General features: G+C 38.8%; 1 protein-coding gene across 1 annotated transcript in view; it reads right to left on the bottom strand.

The window, feature by feature from the left end:
* Nucleotides 1–23,125, bottom strand: part of LOC115255048 (tyrosine-protein phosphatase non-receptor type 13) — a 401,461-nt gene that overhangs the window by 164,327 nt on the left and 214,009 nt on the right. Inside the window, exon 2 of the mRNA XM_029852804.2 lies at nucleotides 8,899–9,299. The gene's annotated coding sequence lies outside the window, so the exon portion shown is untranslated. The remainder of the gene's footprint in view (nucleotides 1–8,898; nucleotides 9,300–23,125) is intronic.

Here is a 23,125-nt window from a genome sequence, read left to right as displayed (position 1 = left end):
CAGAAAGTTATAAAACAAGCCCTGAAAGAATTTTTGAAGCAATCGATGGAGAATTTTTTTAAAGAATTGTGGAATTACTGTGTAAATATAACTCCTGGAGTTATTTCTGATGGGGGGACTTCTATAAGCTACGCCACGCTATGAGGAGGAAGGTGTTCCGAAAAGTTAGATAATTCCAGATAAGGTCCTATTCAAAAAGTGTGCCTTAGGGAGGGAGGGTGGTTTGGGTTGATAATGAACTTTTTTTGCGTGAGCTACTTAAAGAAATTTCTAATAGATCAATGGAGCCATTTAAGGAGGTTCTCCAGGGAAATTCCTTAGAAAATTTATGGCGGAACTTAAAGCATCTCATTTTCTGAAAGAGTTCTGGAATTTTTTCTAGAAGAATTCTTGGTGAAATTTTTGGAAGGTCTTCTATAGGAATTTCTGAAGATTTCATGGAATTCCAAGGATGTCATTCGTAAGTTGGGATGAAAATCTTCCAAGAGATAAAGAATACGTAGGAGAATGTGTTTGTGAACCTAATGAGAATATCGCCAAGCATTGTGTTGATAATCCGTTATGAATTACAAAAGAGTCTCGCTTAGTACTTAAAAAAAGAATACGTGAAGATCTTCACAGTATTGCTGTAAAAAAAATCAATAAATGAAATCACAAAATGTACAAAATATTCACAAGGAGAACTTCATAAAAATATGCCTAATTTGCCCAAGGAAAATATAGGAACTGTTGAAAAATTACCACTATTATTGCTATCAGATTTTAACAGGCTTGCGAGAAAAAAATCTTTGTCGTTTTCTCATCGGCGTGGGAAATTTGGCTTGGCGGCGTGAAAAAATATGAACAGCGGCGCGCCGGGTCAATTTAACTGGCGGCGGCGGCGTGGAAAAATCGTCGGCGACGGCGGCGCGGCGCGGCGGCGCACACGTCTATGCGAAAGATGCTCCCAAATCTAAGCAAAGTCCCAGCAAAGTGAGTCGGGAGCTGTATCGGAAATTACGTCCGGTCGTCAAAGTTGGGCCATCAAAAATGATGATGCTCTTCCCAGAGGAAGTCCAACGATGACGACGACGACGACTCGGATTAACGGTTGACCGCGTATAAAAAAGAAACACAACCGACGTGATCGCTTGTGTGGCTGTGAGGTGGGTTCTGATTCAAGGGCCCAGTTTTTATGGGGCGCCGTTTCGTGCGGTGGGAACCCCAAAAATGCGTAGGGTCAAGTGGGGTAAAATGCCATTTTTCAAACTTTCATCGTTTTCAATGATAATTAGCCTCATTTGTTAGGCTTCCAAAGTGGTAACAGTAACTAGACAATATTTGCTCGATACCTCAGCAAAAATATTCACAAAACTATTGCATTTTCATCGATTTTTAGCGATTTTAAAAAATGATTCGTAAAACGGAAGTGGTGCAAAACGACCATCTGCCATGGGGTAAGATGCCACTTCATGAAAACATTCAAAAATTACGTCCATCAGTTTTAGGGCATTTCCGACTCCTTTTCCGCCCTCTGTCCCGCTATTTTCGTATACTCAATAAATGGAGTGTTACCCCCCTCCCCGCAAAACGATGATCGTAATATTTGAATGACCCTTAACATGGAAAGCGCAAACATCAACAACCATGCGTCTCCATGCGTGAATTAATCTCATTGGAAACACTTGGCTGGTAATAAAATCACCAGAAAACCTTAATTGCAAGCACGAAAAACCGGAAGTTGCCAATTTTCATTGGGAAATCAAAGGGTTTTTCGTGGGTTTGGTGGCCTAGCTTCTAGAAGAATGTTTGATGCAAACATGTCTTGACACCATTTACCTATTAGACGTGTGCGCCGCCGCGCCGCGCCGCCGTCGCCGACGATTTTTTCACGCCGCCGCCGCCAGTCAAGTTGACCCGGCGCGCCGCTGTTCCAATTTTTCCACGCCGCCGAACATAATTTCCCACGCCGATGAGAAAACGACAAAGATTTTTTTTCTCGACAGCACTTTACGAACCATCTGTTTAAACCTGATATAAATTAGTGGCAAGTTTTAAACAGTTTGTAGGGGTATTAGGGGCATAATGGACACCCTAAGCAAATGAGTACGTTAGGCTTATATAACAGAGTAAAACTTAACATATTATCAGTTGACTTACAACTTTAACTTGTTTCCTACGTCTTTCAATCTTTTGCAGCAAGTAAAATGTCTTTATTGTGAAGAAATAATGAATTGTAAACCGTGAGTTTTTCAGGGCCGGTAGGAAAGGTACGGGGCGAAATGGACACCCATCGGGGCATAATGGACACCCCTGCATATTTTATGCTAATTCTTTGGTTACATCGACCAGTTAAGTAATTTGCCAACGGAGATCAATACCACATATATAATACTCCATCTTAGACGAGTTTACATAACATCGAAGTTAATTAAATAAACTTTAGGCTATAAAAATCGGATTGATTTTTTCCAAACTTTCTAAAACGCCTAACAGTATGCAATGCGTGTACATCCATTCGTTATTGCCAGTGTTCATTTCGCCCCGAATCGACTACAACATTAAAATTGCTATTTTATGTAAATTCTGATCAAAACCAGTGAAGAGAATTGTCAGACAAAAGAGGCACAAAACAAACAACAAAGAAGGCGCGGCGATTACTCTTTATCCCTACTGGTAACAGATAATGACATAATCTCGATTTTTTTTGTTGCAGACAAAACGGAAGCTGAATTTGTTGCGTATTTTTCAACTCGTGAATAATCAATAATTACTAACCCAAAGTCGAAACTTTTTGATGATAGATCTTCAACAGAATTGCAGTGTTTACCAACTCGAAGTTACCGTTCGAAAAATGCAATGCGAAGCTTAAAAATCTCTAAGCACATGGTGAACGATGTTTATCCTATTATTTTCAAGTTGGGACAAACATATGTCGCATTGGGTGGATTGTCGCAACAAATACAGGTTGCGACATTGTCGTTATTGTTGCGCGATGGTTGAATTTTGATTCACTGATCAAAACTAATTTACTTTATCCATTGCTAAGACTCCGTACACATGTAGTTAAAGTAACAAATAACTTGTTTTTATGGTGGATACACTCCAGCACTCGTGATACCTTATTTGCTGCTGCTACGAAATTATAAGAATTTCACCGTATGAAAAACATATTTCATTTTCAATGATATTTAGGTTATTTTGGAGCAATATTAATGGCACTTTTGAAAAAATAGAACCATGACTTGTTCCTTAACAGTTATGCATTAAAAGTTTAGCATAAAAGTCTACGGTTTCGGCAAAACCAGGCGTGTCCATTTCGCCCCGGGTGTCCGTTATGCCCCTAATCCCCCTACTTTTTTCTGGTGCTTCGTTCGTTTTGTGAGTCTTCTGCTATATTTTTTTATGATTTCTTACTGCAAACTTTGAAGATGCTCGCAAAGTATTAAGCGGATTATCAACAACAATCTTGACGACATTTTTATGAGGTCCACAAACATTTTTTTGTCTGTTTTGACAAGATTTTTAGCTCTTGGCTAGTTCATTTTGGGAGGTCTACAAACACCTTCCCTTACTTATACTCGGCATATCTTATTGGATGATTTTTATGGCAACTTACAAAATGACATTCTTGGAGGAATATATTCCATGAAATTTTTTTTCCAAAATTCCTCCCGAAATAAAGGGGACTTCCAGAAATTTCGCCAAGAATTCTTCTAGAAAACCTTTCATGCTTAAGAAATTCCTCCATGGATTATTTCAGAAATGTCTCCGGGGAATACTTCAGAAAATCATACACGGATTCCAAATATTCTAAAAGCGTTTTATTTTTAAAAATTTCTTCCAGATATTATTCCAGGGATTTATTCAAAAAAAAATCCGAATATTACTTCAAAAACATTTATTTGGGAAGCCTAAAGCTCATACATAAATTTTCCAAATCATATCTATAGATAACCTCCTACAATGGCTCCATTGATTCCTTAGAAATTCCATAAATTAGGTCTCTCAAGAGGTTATTTTCAACCACCTAGCACCCCAACCCTTCCCCCCCCCATCACATGGCATACTTGTTGTAATGCACCACCACTGAAATTTGTTTACTTTTGTGAACCCCATCTCTTAACGTAATTCATAGATGTTCCCCATTCAGAAATAACGCCATGAATTTCATTTCCAAAGTAATTTGGAGGCTCTAATAGGAAATACTCCATCGATTGCTTCGAATAATCTTTCTTCAGGACTTCTTCTAAATTTCTTTATGGAATGTCTCCAGGCGATTCTACAGAAGTACTTCCATGATTTTTTTTGGTGATCCCAGCAGATATATTCTTCCAGTGATTTATGTAGAAATTCATGAAAAGATTCCTTTATGATCTCTTCCGGGTGCTCCTCCATGTATTTCAAAAGAAATTCCTCATGGATTTCTTCCAAGGGTACCTTTAGGAAGTTCACTCGGATTCTTTAAGAAATTCAAAATTTTGTCCAGATACAAATCCTAAGGAGTTTTATATAGACTCCTTTGGAAATTTCTCATGTGATTTGTCCAGGAATCTTTAGATAAGTTTCAGAGTTTCTCCAGACATTCTTTCAGAGATTCCTTTAAAAATACGTTCACGAATTCCTCCGGAAATTATTTCGGAAAATTGTCCATGAATTTTGGTAAGAGATTTCTGTAGAAATTTTTTAAAATATTTAATAATAAATTCTTATATAAAATTCAACACGGGTTTCTGAGGAAGAGCTTCAGAAATTTCTTTAGCAATTCTTTCTTTAATTCTTTTTAGGAATTCCTTGGGATTATTTCACATAATCCTCCAAGGATTCGTCTTGAAATATCTCCAAGGATTTGTGCAGGAATTAGATGGACATTTTTTTTAATGATACCAAGGTTCCATCTAAATTTTACTCAGGAATTCTATCAGAAATGTCGCTAAATAAAGAGTCCTCCAGTAGTTCAAGGAATTCTTCATGAATGTCAGCAAGAAATTACCTCGGATTGTTTTTTTTTTCATGGATGTGTTTTTGTATTATCAGAATTTTCAGAAAATGTTCAGAAATTTCTTTGAAAATTCTTCCAAAAGATCCTCCAAGAATCCCTTGGAAAATTTCGACAGGGGTTACCGAAGAAATTTCTTATTGAAATTCCTCCGGTGGTTCCTGCAGAAATATTACCTGGGATTCCTTTTCTTCCTGGAATGCTTTCAGATATTTCTCCACAGATTCTTACAGAAGCATTTAATGAAATTACACAAAAAATATTGAAGTAAGTTTTCAAAGGTAAGCAAAAGGAATTTCTAAAGGAATGTTTGAAAATTTCCAGACGAGATTCCTGAAAAAAATCATTTAAGCAATTTTAAAAACAAACAGTGCTGGAGAAATCACTCGGGAAAAATCTGGAGGAACTCCTTGAGATGACTTCAGATAAATATCCAGAAGAATTTCATGAGAAACTTTTGTAAAAAATTATGGAAAAAATCTTGAAGAAGTTTCTGAGACAATCCATGAAGAAGTTTCTGGAAATAATCTTCGAGAATTGATGAAAAAATTGCAAACAAAGGTACTGGAGGAATTCTTGAAAAAATCTCAATAAATTCAATAAAAGATAATCCTTTAGGGTAATTTGAAACAAACCCTGAAAGAGCTCCTGGAGATACTTCTGGTGGAATTCTTGAAAGAGTTTCTTGCAAAATGTCTAAAAAAGGCGTTAAAGCAATTTCCTCAGATGAATTTTCAGAGCAAATTTTAATGACATGGAATAATTCTTGAAACAATCACCAAAAGAAATTTTATTAAATATATTTTAAGGAATCTCTGAAGCAATGCCGTTTAAACTGGAGCATGATTTAGTATAATCTTGAAATATACCTGAAAAAACGACAAGAAATAAATAGTGAAGTAATTCCTGAAGGAGCTCTTGAAAGAATCACTGAACGTTTCCCGCGAAATTTTTAAACGAATCCCAGAAGAAAGGTTTCTATAAATCTCAAGAGAAGTTTGCGATCCAACCCCTGGAGGAACTTCCAGAAGAATCTCTTCAGAATTTTCTTGAGAAATGGCTGAAGAAACGCTTAATATAATTCCTGAAGGAATACATAAAAAGAGCCCAATGGGAATATATTGAGAAAATTATGTAGGAATCTCTCGAGGAACTACAACAAAAAATATAAAAAATCTGCATTTCACAAGGAACCAATAAATTCTATCCTAAAGAATTATCCTCCTGATAAGGAAAAATCATCCAGAAAAGGTAAATAAGGTTCAATTTTAAAATAATTTACTAAGGGGCTCTACAAGTAACAAGCTCTGATTTTGCCATGGTCACACTGGTCTAAAATGAGTTTTTGAAAAGAATATTCTTAGAGGAGACGTGTGACTTTGTGAATTTTTACCTAATGAATTTTCTATAAAGGATTTTCTCAAAATTCTATATAGCAAACTTCTTGTGAAGTAGGAAAAAATTGTTTGTTTGGTACAGAAAGCAAATTATTCTGTATTGACGATTTTTTAACGACTAAAAAACAAGCTAACGCCGATTACGCCGCCGCCGCCGCCGCCGAATTGGACGAATGGCGTGACGCCGGCGTCGCCGCCGCCGCTGCCTCAAATTACTATAAACGCCGCCGCCGGAGAAATCTGCTTCGGCGCACACGTCTATTACCTATAGCAATGATCAAGTCCCATTCAGGAATGATTTTATGAGTTGGGCCATTTTACCCCATCTTGGCATTTTGGGCTTTGTTCCCCTATGTGACACACTGCGCCGGCATCGCGCATCGTTTGGACCACATTCGCTGAGTCATTAAACTGACCTCGACATGTGTTGTTGGTGGGTTGTTTTAAATTCAGGTGACATAATGCTGGTTTGATGATGTTGTTTAATTAAGCGCATTATGTGCCGAAAGTGGGTTAACCGCAGAAGAGCACGTTAGACGGACGTGTTTCTGAGAGTGGTTTTGAATGAGGAAATTGAATTTCACTACAGAAGGTTTAACGATTCATAACAGTGCGGGACTGCGATGTAGGCCAGGTCTAAGGCCAGGTCTGAGCTCTGTATCCGTAAAAAAAATCAGCCCATAATCATGTAGGTAATTTTGCGAACTTTAGACAGAAAGTAATTATATTTTGTTATAACTAATTGAGAAAATAAGGAACGTATAATATCATAAAGTTTTGAATTAAAAAAAATATAAATTGGGGTGTTCATAAGAATAAGGTCGAAATCGAAGTTAGGATTCAAGTTAGCCTAATGGATGAGGCTTTGGACCGTTTCGATCAAGAAATAATTTTGACTTCTGTAACAACAAAACTATCGAAATAATAATAGTGAACTTCAATCAAAACTACCTGCAAGAATGCCGATTACACAAAACCAAAGAAATGACTTCATAAAAGTAACTCAATAAATGGTTGAGACCTTTCCAATATGTATTATATGTACCATGTCACACTATACATATTCACATACAGTCGAGACTCTTAAGCTGCTAGTACACAGGGTCAAATATTTGTCCAAAAAGAAACTAATGCTCAAACATCTTTTTTTTTATCTGTATTAACGAGATTTTTAGCTCTGGGCTAGTTCATCTCGGGACCCACGCTTTACTTCCCTTCCGAAGAAAGAACTCACATTTTGTGAGTTTGTCAGGAGTGGGATTCGATCCCAGGTCCTCGGCGTGATAGTCAAGTGTTCTAACCATCCAACCAGATCCGCTCCACAACTCAAACATCTTGTTTGACTCGATCGAATTTTCATTAGTGTCAAACTGATGTTGTTTCTTGAGTTCTTTCCTTGACAAATATTTGAGCCTGTGTACTACTGGCCTTATAAGATCACTGGTCGGGGGGCGCAATAGGAATCCGCTTAATAGGACACTAAGAGCTTATGGGATTTCGGCATTTTGGGGGTGTGGCCTATTATCTCGGGTGTGTTAAGAGTTAACGCAATACTTTCTTCGGCAAAGTTTTAGGGCTTCATAAGATCTACCATTTAGAACTTTGGTTCGTATGATTAGTTGGTAACTTGGCCGCTAGAGGGAGCATCAACAGTTTAATGCTAAATTACATTACAGAAACCATATCAGGTTGTCAAACAAACGTTACGATATGCGACAGCTCAAGACCCTGATAATTTGGAAGGATAGTGTCTTCGGCAAAGTTGTTGGGTACGCCAATAACTTACTGACGATGAGTTGCGAAGTTAGAAATTCCTCCACTGGGCGGCGCTAGTAAGCAAGTAAATTTTCAAAACCTCATATCTCAGAATCCCGATAACTTAGAAAGTTAGTGTCTTTGGTAAAGTTGATCAGTGTGACTTACATAAAAATAAACACTTGTTTCGCAATTCTGCCACTGTTCTGGCTATTTGTAATGTACATCAGAACTGCAATCATTAATACTGACAAGAAAAATGAAGGAAGTAGTCAATTCTATCATTTTTCAGGATTCTTTCAATGAATGGCTGTGTATGTGTAGACTAGACTAGACTAGAAATGATTTCGACTTCTGTGTGCGATGCGTAGCATAGTACTTGCCACAAAGTATGCAGATTCGTGCAATGTAAGGCATTTGTCACTTTCTCCTTAATGCATTTCCACTGGTATTTTATCATTGTTTTCTATGCAGCTATACATTTACCTTATAACAAATATATTTTATTACAAACCCGCAACATACGTATAACCACCATAACGTAACCAGCCCCATTCGGTTGAATAAGACCTCATATCTTATCCATCGCCCAAAAAGATTTATTCTGTTTTAATTAGCTACCATCAAAGCTCGTTCACGGTATTTAGTTCCAAATCTGTCCTCACAGATCTTCCAAATTGGTCACCACCGCCTAAACCGATTTCAACCATACACCAACCCCGTTATCTGTGCCGGCTAATCTAATTCCCTACCATCAAGACAACTTACATTCATGCTCGCAACTTTAACTGTTGCTGCTACTGCTACCGCTACCACAAAGGCCAGCTTGGCTACTGCTGGTGCTGCTGCTGCTGTTGCTACGTTCCATTTGCTTAGGCCCTCATCAAATGGACCTTAAAAACCAGCGCACACACCGTCCAAAAGCCAGCTCTGCCTCACCACCGCTGCAAAGCCAAAGCAATTCACGCTTTGGTGGAGACTTGACTGCGTGAAGAGGAAATTTTTCCACCTCGTTTGCGTCGTTCGCCTAGAATTCGCGACTCGCTCTACAATCGCCAGACCGCCAACCAGCAGGGCAGTAGTGCGGCGCCGGTGCTGGCGCTGGTGCTGGCTGTCCTCACCGTGGTCTTCGTCGTCGTCGTCGTCGTCGTCGTCGTCAGTAGGGCTTCCTAAAATGATAAAGAGAAAAACACAAAAAGGTTGCTTACATGAGAAAACATGTGTTAACATCATTGCTTAGCGCAAATAGTTTCGATTCACGCAATTGAATGGAAACTATGTTTGTGTCTGGCTATGGTTACAGCATCAGTGACTTGCTCGAACCTGAAATCATCGCAAGGGAACTTCTCTCTCTCTCTTCTTGGCGTAACGTCCTCATTGGGACAAAGCCTGCTTCTCAGCTTAGTGTTCTATGAGCACTTCCACAGTTATTAAGGACAAGGTTGCTATAGTTCCAAAATGGCAGGCAGTATGGCACTCACTGACTCCAGTCCCCCTTCTTCCCCTAACCCTAACCTTCAATGAGCAAAGAGGTTGACGAATAAATTCATTGAATTTAGCTAGCTTACCTGCATAAAATTCCTTGAAACTGCTACTTGTGCTATGTTATTAAGTTTAATCTCCATTGAGTAGTCCCCTTTCTCAATATTCACAATAATTTCACTAATTCGTGCTAAAATGTAGCACCCAACATACTTTTCACATCGACGAACGAGTTACGCGTATAATTTAAATCTCGTTTAATTTCACTTCCACATTCACTAGCACCGTCAAAATTTGAACGATTGGTGGAAACTGCCTACTTTTTCGTTTTATCAAATATTTGTTACCGAAAATTGTCGTATAATTCACTTTTGTGGCTAAAAAACGATTCAATTTTGATCGTGGTAAATAAACTCAACTCGCTCCGACTGGAGAGCGTACCGTAAAGCCTGGTTTACATGGTTCAACTGAAACGAGCATTTCACTTGCCAACTCCTCAAATATATTCATTAGAAACGAATGATGTGTTTAGACTCAGCAAACGACTCGAACGGCCACTTGGATGCTCTTGAATGCATTTCAGTTGAAGCAAGTGTTTACATTGATCAATTCGCGCGGTGCGTAAGCAAACTGAATTGAATTCAGCTCATTTGACAGATAACTTGAATTCAACTCACATGAATCGCGGGTTCAGACGGGGCAAGTGAGATGATTTCGTTTGACTTGAACGGAAAAGTTCAACATGTTCAACTTTCGTTCAAGTCAAGTCAGTTGCTCAAATGAGATGAACGGTGGTGTTTACACGTTCAATTCGCATTCAATTGGACATTTTCAACTGACTGGAATCAAGTCACTTGCACCGTCTAAACCAGGCATAACACTGAGTGTTGTTGTCCAGTGCTGCATGAAATTGAGCCGATCGTTGTTCACATGTTTTCAGGAAAAACACAGTTTTGTTTCCCATTTGACATATTAGGTTCAAATTCAATACCAACGCGATGTAGAAGTGTAGCAGAACAGTTTGTTTGCTGTTTATGAACCATTTTTCTGTATTGAATAATATCACCCCATATGACGGTCGCGCGGTTATTAACTAATTTTAAGTTAAGAACCATGGAAGTTCTTGATCAACGGGCATGTTCCGGCTTTGCCTTCACCAAACTCAATCAAACGAATTTGTCAAATGATGGTGGATCGCCACTTGTCTGTTGGGCAGGCAGTAGGCAGTATAAATGAAAAACAAGCAAAAACCAGAGTATGCAAAATATTACCCTACGAAATCAGTTGCATTGGACTGCCAGAAGTTATGGTCAAAATTCGAGCGAAATCGATCAGGTATAAGTGGACGCTCAATAAGCTTGAAGATAGTATGGAAAAATTTGGACAGGCACGAAGAAATAAAGAAGTTTTTGTCAATTTCTCGATATTTGCATGGGCTGACCAAACCGAGCGGAAATTACAACGTTTGATTACTTTGACATTCATGCGCACAACAAAAACACGTGTTTGATGAACAACCTGAGGCTTGAATTTTGAAAAAAAATCCACCCAGACAACTAGTCATCGTATAAGATATCGTATAAGATGATAAAGTGGAGGCCATATACGTGCATGCCTCCATTTAGGCGCATGTAAAATGTACGCATATCGCCTCCACTTTATCATCTTATACAACATCTTATACGATGACTGGTTGACTGGGCACGTGCTACGATGGGAATCGAACCCACGACTCGAAATTCCCTAAACGGGTACTTCTTTCCTCCAATCTACAAAGCCATTTGACGAACTCCATCCCTGAAGGCACAGAACTGAACACGAATCCACAAATGCACATAGTTTGTGCCTTTTTACAATCTAAATTTCCTTCGGATGGATGTATATGACCATCTACACGTCTCTGTTGTGGGCAATGTGCATGAATGTCAGAGCAGGAGAGGAATTATTTTCCTCACAGGGCTGTTCGAGCCCTATGAAGTTGATCATCAATATTAACTTCTTTTCTCGATCAGCCTAGATAGCTGTGTAGTGTCGGTAGCGATTGTCTCAATTGGCTAAGAATAACACTACGGACCGCCTGTTCCGGTGGTGAGAATCCACTAACAAGTGACCCCTAATTCATGGTGTGATGCGGCTTTATGATTACCGTGCCTAGGAATGAATGGTTAGGGGGGTCTAATAAAAACCTAACCGCAAACGGAGCCTGTGGAGTACCAGGGCGCCCTCCACAGTATTTTGCCCTTACTGCGCTAACCGGAGCAATAGCGCAGTGGACCTTATGTTTCTCCAAGACAATCAGCTGCCCTTCTTTAGTCTCAAACTTGAGGCTAAATAAGGGCGGGATTATGAAAATGTTGTTTATAAGTTTAAATTTTCACCTATATGGCTCTTCGCATTATGCGATTTAAACAGTGTATTCTGTGCATCCTCGCCTTTGGCGCATTTAAATCGATACCGATCTGGTTTTATTGTTGCTGTTCTCTTTTGTGCTGTGATTGTTAAGAGTTTAATCTTGCCTAGTTTGGGTAGTGGCCATGGTTAGGATAGCTCAGATCAATCTTTAGCATAAAAGAACAGCAACGATCAATCTTTGCAGACTTATGCAAAATGATTCAGCCCAAGTGGCGTTAGTCCAAGAACCTTACTTTCGTAAGGGGAATTTCTATTTAGGAAACCTTGTGAATCCGGTGTTTGCTACTTTCAGTAAACATGAAATGGCAAACTCTCGTGTCATGCCTCGAGCATGTGTGCTTGTCAACAACGCAATCGTTGCTACACTCATCTCTGAACTAACCACTAGAGATGTATGTGCTATAACAATCGATGTATCTGTTGGCAAGGTTGCGACCATTCATTTGAAAAGATTTACATTCATTTGCTATTATCTCAGTTCAGAAGCATGCTATCAAAAAACAATGTATGGGTGAATTAAACCTTGTAGTTTTATCTGAAAGTTTGCCGAATAACATTGGGGTCGCACACGCATTCCAAAGTCGTAAGCGAGCTGTGAAGGCAGCTCTCCACGCGATGAATGTAAATTTGATTCACGCTGTGGAAAGTTGCCTTCACAGCTCGCTTACGACTTTGGAATGCGTGTGCGACCCCAATGTTATTCGGCAAACTTTCAGAGAGAACTATAAGGTAAAGTTCATACATACATTGTTTTTCGATAGCATGCTTCGGAACTGAGATAATAGCAAATGAATGTAAATCTTTGCAAATGAATGGTTGCAACCTTGTCTGTTGGAAACCTCAACAGAAAATACGTCTATTGTTCGGTGTATTTACCGCATGATGAACCATTCCCTACGGATGCTTTCAAGCATGTCATCGCATACTGCACTTCAAAAGGCCTTCCGCTAATTGTTGGCAGTAATGCTAATGCTCACCATATAATCTGGGGCAGCTCTGACATTAATTTGAGAGCCTTCTGTTTGATGGAATGCATAAGTAGTACAGATCTTGGATTACTTAACATAGGCAACCGCCCAACCTTTATGGTATCTGCTAGAGAGGAAGTGTTAGACATAACGCTTTGCTCTAGCGGAATTTGTCACGAGCTGACCAATTGGCATGTGTAAGATAAAGAATCTTTATCTGACCATCGCTAAAATGGGTCGTGCGTCGTATGAAAAAGCAAAGAGTTTCAGACCTATCAATTTGACCTCTTTTCTGCTGAAATGCTTAGAACGCATTGTCGACCATCACATCCGTGATATTCATCTGGCCAATGTGCCTCTTCATGTGAACCAACATGCTTACCAATCTGGAAAGTCCACTGTGACTCTTTTACACAAAGTTGTTTACGATATCGAGAAGGCATTCGCTCAAAAGCAATCTTGTTTGGGTGTTTTCTTAGATATCGAGGGTGCCTTTGACAACGTGCCTTTCGATGCCATATTGGAAGCCGCACGGGGTCATGGTATAACTCCAATGAATTCCAATTGGATTCACCAAATGCTCAAAAACCGACATCTCTTCTCGACATTGCGTCAAGCGGCGATTAGAAAGTTGAGTGTTTGTGGATGCCCCCAAGGGGGAGTCTTGTCAGCACTTTTGTGGAATCTCGTAGCAGATACGCTATTGAGCCAACTCAATAATAGAGGTTTTCATACTTATGGATTTGCCGACGACTACCTAACATTGTTAGTCGGTATGTGCATCAACACCCTTTTCGACCTGATGCAAAACACTCTTCAGGTAGTTGAGGGTTGGTGTCGCACAATATGGCCTTTCGGTTAATCCGAGTAAAACATCTATTGTTCTTTTCACGGAAAAGCGAAACCGTAATGGTGTTCGACCTTTGCGTCTCTTTGATTCTGAAATCAATGTGACTGAACAGGTAAAGTACGTTGGAGTCATTCTTGATTCCAAGCTTTCCTGGACACCTCATATTGAGTTCAGAACCAAGAAAGCTTGTATGGCCTTCGGGCAATGCCGGCAAACCTTTGGTACGAGTTGGGGTCTAAAACCCAAGTATATCAAATGGATTTACACAACTATTGTTCGTCCAATATTGGCCTATGGATGTCTTGTGTGGCGGCAAAAGGGCGAAGTGAGAACAATCCAATCAAAATTAGGCCATCTCCAAAGGATGTGCTTAATGGCGATGTCTGGAGCGTTCTCTTCAACTGCCACGGCAGCGCTAGAGGTTCTCTTTGACGTTACCCCACTACACATTCATCTCAAACAAGAAGCACTTTCTTGCACTTACCGCTTGTGGGTACTCGGTTTACTAGAGGAAACCCCTGTGAACCGCAGTTCAACACACACCTCGTTGTTTCCACTTTTGGTGAATTGGGACAAAGTTGTCCTTGCTCCAAGTGATCTTACAATTGCTTTTAATTTTCCGTATGGCAGCGTCCATTTATTACGTAACGATAAAATCGACATTTTTCAACCCCCTCCCCCCTCCGTAACGCTTTTTTGTATGAAAACTCGAAAATTTTTGTATAGGCCGTAACGCTCGGCCATACTCCCCCTCTCCCCCTAGAGCGTTACGTAATTTGTGGGCGGCGCCTATAGGACATTTTCCACAAAATTCCCTTCCCGGGAAGAGTGGACATCTAGATATCTGAAGAGAAGTATTTCAGACGGCATCGTATGTTATACTGATGGCTCCCTTCTCGAAGGTCGAGCAGGTGCTGGTGTTTATTCTCGTGAGCTAAGGCTTAGTCACTTACTCACTTGCACCGTTTTTCAGGTCGAAATCTTTGCTCTTATGTGCGGAGTGCAATCAGCACTTCAGCAGCACGTAATGGGCAAAGAAATATACTTCTGTTCAGATAGCCAGGCTGCTATTAAAGTACTTGCTTCGGCCAACTCCAGGTAGAAGATAGTTATCGCTTGTCGAACCCAAATCGAGGAGCTGAATTCAGCAAACGCTGTTTACCTTGTATGGGTACCTGGCCATTCTTTCATCGCTGGAAATTAATTGGCTGATGAGCTAGCTCGCACTGGAGCATCACATGACTTCATTGGTCCTGAGCCAGCTATTCCGGTATCGAAGTGTTGGGTAAAGCTTCAGATTCACACCTGGGCTGCCACTCAGCACAAACAATACTGGGATAGTTTGAATTCATGTCGTCAAACAAAACTGTACTGTATGGAGCCATCTCTACGGGTGGCGAAGTATCTAACAAATCTGTCTAAGTCTAAGCATAATTGCAGCATGCTGGTCAAAGCGTTGACTGGCCACTGCCGACTCAGCTATCACATGGCGAATATTCAGCAAGCTCATTCATTTGTGATTTGTGAATCCGATTATGGAACTTCGTATCATTTGATATGTAACTGTCCAGTTTTTGCGCAACTGCGTTTCCGAGTACTCGGTAAACACTTATTAAGTGAAATTGACTTTAGAAATCTGAATCTTCAGGACATTCTGCTGTTCTTGACCTGCTGTGGTAAAGAGCTATAGGCTTTCTTTACGCTTTATGCGATATCATAGTGCCCTTTTCAGAGCGCTGTTTGAACCCATTGTGGTACGCTTATACGATATTACAGTGTCCTTTTCAGGACACCATGTGAACCCATTGTGGTACGCTTATGTGTGTAAGAAGACCCTATTCCTTTACCTGTCCTTTTCTCTGTCCCATCCTTTTTTCCTTCTCTTCTCCCTCAGGTAAATGATGAATAGGCTCGTGTTTACGGCGATGGCACTGGCACAAATTTCCCAAATGGAGGAGAACGTGCCTCTGGAGCCGACCTACTGATACCTGATACCTGAAGAACTGCACTCGAATCCACAAATGCACATAGTTCGTTCCTTTTCACAATCAAAATTTCCTTCGGATGGAAGTATGTGCACATCTACACGTCTCTGTTGTGAGCAATGTGCATGAATGTCAGAACGGGAGAGGAATTATTTTCGAACATTGTCGTGAGCTTCGGGTATTGTCTATCAGATGACTTATCGGTTTGACAATAAGTGCGCCGTTGGACTCTCGACGGGTCGGTCCTTGGCCGACCTATTACGGTGGTGTGACCGTAGCACCCTACAAATGTCAATATCTAGATTTTTGCTTAGCATAACCAACGTGAACGTGCCCCCCCCCCCCCCCAATATCGCCACCATGGAACCCCCCGAAGCCCATAAAACTTCTGCAAACCTCTGCACCTCTGAAACCTCACACCCTATTTTTCGCATTTGATAGGAGATGTGCAGTAAATCGGCAGATTCAAGAAAAGTGATTGGTGAACCCGTTTCATATTAGTAAAACGGGGTATCTTTGATAATGCGGGTAACTTTGATAGTGCGACAGTCATTGTTTAGTTCATCTTATAACTACGATTCCTTCAACCAGTTAAAAAAAAGCAAACGTTGATCAATTCTATACATATAAAAGTTCATATTAGACGTATTTTCATTAAAACCTAGTTTAAACACAACTTTTTGGACAAAAATTTAAAATTGTTAATATTTTTGTCATTCGTCGACCCCTTCAAACGATCTGCTATACGACTTCGTTACAACTATTTTTCCAATGAATGGACTCTTATTCTCGTTAGAATTATTATAGTAGATTCCAAATCTGGCCTTGAATCTCTTAACGAAGTGTGTTTTTACGAAATGGAAGCAATTTTATAAATTGTGACATAAATCTCCATACATTGATAAACGCCTAAAAGTATGCAATACCCTTGTAATGTCATGTAGATAAATCTGCATTGTTCAAAATTTGTTAATAACCCAACAAACATTTTCGCTGCATAAGAGTGGAACAAACGACTTTTAAGCAAACTTTAGCTTAAGAAACTGCTATTCGGCTAGTTCTGTTTCTTGGGAAAACATTAAAAAACAACCCAAAAAATAAGAGAACTCACCATGAATAGCATGTAATCATATGTTGATGTACCGTTGAACATATATTTTTACATAGATAATTATTTTTGATAGCTAAATTCACTGTTTTTCACTCAGTACTCCACAAACACGTTTGTATATGTTGGATTTAGTAAAAATCAATGTTCTGATATAAAAATTCTATCTCATATATTCTACAAGGTATCTCTCATCATGTTAATACTCCAAAGATTTCAATCTGTGAATATTTTTTAAGATTTGATGTGTTTTCCAGGGTATTATCAAAGTTACCCCAAAATGAAAATCTGATTCTCGGTCATATGGAAAACTAAAAGTCATTCAAAATATTTCAGATAATCGAATCTTTCAATTGCAATTGATAACTGATACCCCAGTACTTGTTTTAAAAATATAAAATTCGGGGAAATACTATTACATGAAAAAATATTAAGAAAATTAGCTGAAAAACTATCAAAGCTACCCCATTTTACGGTACTTGCTCTAATCAGTGATGTTATTGAATTTACTACGAATCTAAATTGCGGTCTAATGTTAAAGATCAGTAAGAACAAAGAAATATACTTTGGAATAAGTAAATTCTCAGTTTGAAAGTCAACCATGCAGTTTATTGTTTTAAACAAGCGTCATTTTTCTGCTTGCTGTTTTACACACTCTTGAAAATACTTGACCACAAAACCCTTCGAACGACGTAGTTAATCTGAGCATCAGTTGCCGACCTGTCTAGCTTGTCCGTATATGGTGTATTGATATGGTGGCGGCAGGTCATCGAACAGAAAAGGCGGCTGCATAGATCAACTGCCGCATATGTTCATACAAAGTGGAGTAGAGTTGTTTAGGTAGTTGCGTAACCTCTTACCAGCCAGCGTGCGCGGTAAACGAATGCCGCTTGCTCTGCAATAGGATAAATGCATTCATACGCGGTTCTATGTGGGAAGCCGATTGCTGCCGCCTCCGCCTCTACCACCAGGCAGCCGGTTTTCGCTTTCATTGCACTCAATCGGCTATGCAATGATATTTTTTCCGAGTGGGGAAAGGAATGCGTTAGATCTAGTGCCGTTGTGAACGAAATTCCTTGGGTTACGGGTGGTTGTTGGATTAGAATTTGATTTGTAACGATCAAGTTTCTATGTTTTCAGCTGTAACATACCTATGTATGCAACATGCAGATTTTTTCAATTATTGTACAGTGGCGTTTCGGTTTTATCACTAGTCGTTTTAATCACTACTCGTCCAAATTCACGGTTTTCTATTCGATTTTATCACGATTTTCATTTCGTTTTTATCACACTTGTTTTAAAACACTCCGAAATCAATATGAAATTAATACAGTACTATCCAGCCCACCAAAACAGTTAAAAAATATGAGCTAAGACTCATACGTTTTGCAGAAAAATGATTTTGAATAAAAAAAAATTACATTTATTTCTCGTTTCGCCAAATTCACGGTTTCGTTTATATCACGGTAAAATTTTTTTGACCGTGATAAAACCGAAAAGCCAATGTACTAAGTAAATTTTCCAGTGAACCCTTTAGGTAAATCTCGGAATAATTTTAATGAATTCTAGTGACATTTCTATAAAGGGAATTCTGGGCAAATTTTACAAATCAACCAGCTTAAGGCTAAATATCTCTAGATATAATGATATAATAAAAATTATATTTTAACAAATTTCTGATTGAAATTTCGGTAGAATATCTAATTTAAGCCTAGAATTTCTCAAAGTTGTTAGACATTATTTCTGAAGCAATTTCTGCTTGGTATAGCTCAGCGAAAAGCGAAAAACATCCTCAGAAGCTTCACCAATAGCTCGGACGAATTACACTGGTAATGATTTATGAAGTTCATAAATAATGGCAATGACTACACGCTGTGAAGTTCGAATACAATACAAACATGGTTTTAATTTTAGAAACGAACACATATTTAGATTAATTAATCAGCTGAGTGCTCAAAATCTCGATACTAAAGATTAATAATAATAATTATAATAATAGATAATAAGTTCCAGCTTTGGAAAATGTTATTCAACTGCGTCTAAAGGGTGATACGGTCAAAATTTGGTCACACATATTTTTTCATAACTTTAGACTGCGTACACCAAAACAGCTAATTTTTGGACCAGTAATGCTACATTATATGTAGCTTATACCATAAAATTTTCATCAAAATCGATAAAGTATTGGTTGATATATAGATAAAACTATCGACCTACCTTTTTAAAATTTTGTACAAAGGCGCTCCATAGTAAATTTTCGGAAATTTAAGGTCAGTAAAGCACACTTTTGATTATAGAACTACCAATACTGCTCCGATTTTTATCAAAATTTTACAGTATAATGCTATTATAAAAATATGTTCTTAGTAAAATTTTGAGCCATTTTGTATGAATACTTTCAAAGTTGTACCAGTTTGAATATGAAAAAAACTGACCGGGTGCCACTTAAGCAAATATAACTTTGTAACGGCTGGACCAAATTGAATGAAATTTTTACACAACATTTTGATATGCATACTTCACACACAGGAATTTTTTTATTGAGATCGGTTAAGTATCTCTGGCTCTATAAATAAAACAGTAAAAATGTGTTCTTATTTGTAAATCCAAATTTTCAAATTGCAGATCTCAGGGTTCAACAATATCTCCGCTAATACTAGACCGATTTTGGTGAAAATTTTATGGTACAAGCTACATATAATGCACCATTACTGATCCAAAAATCAGCTGTTATGGTGTACGCAGTCTAAAGTTATGAAAAAAAATGTGTGACCAACATTTGACTTGACTGGACAAAATTTGACAAAATTTGACCACCTAAACTAATATAACTTTTTAACGGCTGGATCATATTGAATGAAATTTTTACACAAGATTTGGATATGTATATTTAACATACTGAATAATTTTCATTGAAATTGGTTCAGTAATACCGGCTCTATAAATAAAAAAGTAAAAGTGTGTTCTTATTTTTTAACCCTCTTTGTACAAAATTTAAAAATTGCAGTTTTCAGGATTCACAATATCTCCACAAATACTGAACCGATTTTGATGAAAATTTTATGGTATAAGCTACATATAATGTACCATTACTGGTCCAAAAATCAGCTGTTTTGGTGTACGCAGTCTCAAGTTATGAAACAAATTGTGTGACCAAATTTTGACCGTATCACCCTTTATAAGTAAGCATCTTTTGTAGATCATCATGTTTCACAAGTCATGTTATATCACTCTCAAAATCGATTATTATACAGATCAAATCAAACGACAGCGCATGCCAGCCCCAAACCCAATCAAAATGATATTCAACGTATCACTTTCATCCATATGTTCGGCACCCCATTTCGCGATGTAATTGCAACGCTGTAGTCTACAATTTCGCTAATCACTTTCGGTCTTTTACCACCGCCAAGTCTCATTTAACGAGCCCGCCAGCTGGATTCGGTTGGTGGCAAATTAAACGTGTCTCACATTTTTCACTGAACAAGCGCAGAGGCAGGACACCATCAGGCTACACCTTGTTGTTCGGTGGTTATTTTACTTATCGCATTGCCATATAACCATCCAGTTTCCTCATCGCTGGCAGAAGCAATCGCAAACCATCAAAATCATCATCTGTGGTCTTCTCGGCGGCGGAGATGCATCATACACTGACGTCGTTGACGTCGTCGAATGTTGTTGTGTATGCTGGTGCTGCGCAAATATTGTTTCAAGTCGGCACATTATGCAAATAGCCCACCATTACTTCCGACAACAACATGCCTGGCCAAGCCGAAGTCTCCGCGCCGTGGTGATGACGATGGTCAACTCTGTAATAGTTGAATATACTGCCGCCACCTTCGTCGTCATTCGCACGACGACGGCTATTTCTCTCGATTGAATGCACTCTCTGATAGTTGGTGCATCGTTGATTAAGACAGCATCATATTTTCCTGATGCTAAAACTTATGAAGACGCGACGGTAGAAGATGGAAAGATGCTATACGCACGACTGATCATATCTCTCCGCTCGGCTCGATGACCGTAGACACTGGGTTATTCAGATCAAGCTCTCCGGAGCACTTGGTGGTTCAAGAAACCTTGCAAAGTTCTTCTTTTCAGTGAAAAGTATGCTATACATTGAGGGTTGTATATTTATTATGCATTTATAGATGTGTATTTATTATGTTGTTTATGGAGTTTTTGTTGTTAAATATTTCTTCCAACCCAATTTTTAACTGGCGGTTATTATTTATGAGTAATAAAGATTACACTGAATAAGTATAACATTTGATGCAGAATTAAAACAGCCTATTGCTATCCAGACAGACTGTCAGAGCCAAGAAATTTCTACCACGAGCAAAAATTGAATCTAACGCAGATAAATATCAAATAAGCTATAAAACTTGTTTGCTCTTAATTCAACAACGCTGGTCCTGGAATAATGTTCAGCGATTCCGTTGTAAATTCTGTAACTACATATATATTTGGGAATTCTTTTTGTAATCAGTCACACTCACTCACTAATGTATCCTGAGTACCCCTGGGGACACATTAGCGTGGGTAATAGAGGTAGTTTTTTTTTTTAGATTAAGGTTTCTTGGTTCCATTTTGGGTCCTGAACGACTGTGCAAAATTTGAGCGCGATCAGTTATGTGCATCGCGATTGCAATTTTCATGGGATTTTACATGGGAAAACTTACTTATTACCTGTGCAATTCAAAAATTGTTCTGAAACTATAAAACCTTTGATGTAAAAGTATAGCCTCAGATGACCTGGAAAACTTTGCTGAAGACCGCAAAGTGAACTAAGTCTCTTGACAAAAGTTACAACCTGCTGATCCTCTGAAGGTGCTTAACATTTTATATATAAAGCAATAACACCAATAATAACTTTTGGCAGAATTGACAAGGATATAACTTTTTCCACATACATCGGATCGCTTTGCGGTCTGAACAAAGTTTTTTGACACATCTTGGGCTATATTTTAACATAATCAGTAATATGGTATACGCGCCAATTTAGAGCAACTTTCAAGAAAAAATACAGAAATGTATGTTTTCTCATACAAACTGCAATCGTGATACACAAAATGTAGGCTACACCAATCATGCCCAAATTTCGCACCGTTGTTTGGGATCTCATACGGTACCTTAAAAACTTTGATCATATAAGAGTGACCCACTCTATGACACATACACTACACTACACTACACAGTTCCCTGTAAGGGTATGCGGTATACCGAAAAGTTTCGCCAAATACACCTCGAAACGAAATTCCGCGGAATTCCACGGAATTCAACCAGGCGAAAGTTATGATTTTGAATTTCGTTTCGTTTCGTCAAGTTCTGAAAATTTCGCCTTAAAAAAAATAGATTTTGACGAAATTAAACGGAATTCCGCGGAATGTCTTATTAATTTCGAAAACAAGTTCATTGTGTAAATGCCCTTTTTGAAATAGTTTAAATTTTAGTGGAACTCTTGGAAGGGATTTACCATTACATCGGTATGACCAGGGTGGCCGGGGTAGTTATTTGGGCTACGGGTTTCCACATTTTAGGCCCCCTACAAAGACCTTTTTTGGTTATTACACATTAACTTTATGTTTCATATTGCACAAATAGGGTCTGGGACCATTTGGGCAGGAGCACCTATTTTGGGCACTTGCTGCTATAACTCGATCAATTTCGAACCGATTGACTTGAATTTCTGCACACGGCTAGATACTGTGCGTATCTGATCGTGTCTCAAAAATCAAGTCAATCGGTTCAAAATTGGCTGAGTTACAGCAGCAAGTGCCCAAAATAGGTGCTCCTGCCCAAATGGTCCCAGACCCTACTGTTTGAAAACAAATAAATTTTTGTAGTTCATTACTAAGGCATCCGCTCGGGCCTCGGGCAATCCTTGATCTGGGCCTGTGTATGACGAAACGCTATTCACGGTTAAGCTCTTATTTCTTTCGTTGATAAGAAATCCTGTAGAATTATCTGGCCAAATTATACATGTAAAATTTATAAAGCTACAGCCCTAGGCTAGTCCCGAATCAAATGACTTGAAGGTAGAAAACGCTTTTTGATTTTTTTTGGGAGTAGTTTTTTGATCCCAGGTCCTCGGTGAGAAGGGCATGCACATCAACCATAGCATCAGGTCTGCTTAACATGTAGAATCTTGAGTACAGATTTATCTGGAAGAATTTTTGGACTTATATCT

The sequence above is a fragment of the Aedes albopictus genome, chromosome 2 (assembly GCF_035046485.1).
Source record: "Aedes albopictus strain Foshan chromosome 2, AalbF5, whole genome shotgun sequence".
Classification (NCBI taxonomy): domain Eukaryota; kingdom Metazoa; phylum Arthropoda; class Insecta; order Diptera; family Culicidae; genus Aedes; species Aedes albopictus.
The sequence above is the reverse complement of the archived record's forward strand: the minus strand, read 5'-3'. Positions and strand labels throughout refer to the sequence as shown.